Genomic DNA, 1,413 nt, shown 5'->3' on the forward strand with positions numbered 1-1,413 from the left:
AGGACTCCATCTCCCGTCGTGCCCCGCGCCAGAGAGCTCACCCCCTCCCTCCCCCTCCCACCTCGGCCCCGCCCGCTTCGGGTCCCGCCGGCGGCCTGTGCTGATTCACCGGGAGCGGCCCCGGGTGGGCCCGGCTCGGTACCCGAGTGGGGACACGGGCCCGCCGCGCCACCCACGGGTCCGGGCACACATTCACGGCCTGGGATGGGCACACGCAGGGTTCCAGCGCCATGCATGGCTTAGGGCCAGGGCACGGCCTGGACCCACACACAGCCCCCACCCACTCGTGGCCTAGGCCCACAGACAAGGCAGACCCACTCACAAACCAAGCCTACTCATGGCCCGGACCCACTGAGACCCTGGACCCACTGAGAGCCTGGACCCACACACAACCCAGACCCCATAAGCCCAGCCCAACCCAGCCCAGACCCACTCACAATCCAGACCCACACACAACCTGGACCTGGACCCACTCACGACCCAGACCCAAAGACAGCCTGGACCTGGACCCACTCACTGCTCAGACCCATTCACAACCCAGACCCACACACAGCCAGGACTTGGACCCACTCACAACCCAGACCCAAACACAGCCTGGACCCAGACCCACTCGCAACCTGGACCCACTCACGACCCAGACCCACACACAGCGAGGACTTGGACCCACTCACAACCCAGACCCACACATAGCCTGGACCTGGACCCACTCGCTGCACAGACCCACCCACAGCCTGGACCTGGACCCACTCGCTGCACAGACCCACCCACAGCCTGGACCTGGACCCACTCGCTGCACAGACCCACCCACAGCCTGGACCTGGACCCACTCGCTGCACAGACCCACCCACAGCCTGGACCTGGACCCACTCACGACCCAGACCCACACACAGCCAGGACCCAGACCCACTCAGTGCTCAGATCCACTCACAACCCAGACCCACACATAGCCTGGACCTGGACCCACTCGCTGCACAGACCCAACCACAGCCTGGACCTGGACCCAGTCACTGCTCAGACCCACTCGCAACCCAGACCCACACACAACCTGGACCTGGATCCACTCATGATCCAGACCAACACACAGCCAGGACCCAGACCCACTCAGTGCTCAGACCCACTCACAACCCAGACCCACACACAGCCTGGACCCGGATCCACTCGCAACCTGGACCCACTCACAACCCAAACCAACACACAGCCAGGACTTGGACCCACTCACAGCTCAGACCCACTCACTGGTCAGACCCACTCACAACCCAGACCCACACACAACCTGGACCCAGACCCACTCTCAACCTGGACCCACTCACAACCCAGGAGCGGGCGGCTCCCGGCGCTGCTGCGGCTGAGGCGACGGCTGCACCCGGTGCTGTGCGCGCGCCGCGGGCCACCACAACCCCCCTGCGCCCCGCT

This window comes from Calidris pugnax, unplaced genomic scaffold, assembly GCF_001431845.1.
Source record: "Calidris pugnax isolate Ruff unplaced genomic scaffold, ASM143184v1 scaffold133, whole genome shotgun sequence".
NCBI classification, from domain to species: Eukaryota; Metazoa; Chordata; class Aves; order Charadriiformes; family Scolopacidae; genus Calidris; species Calidris pugnax.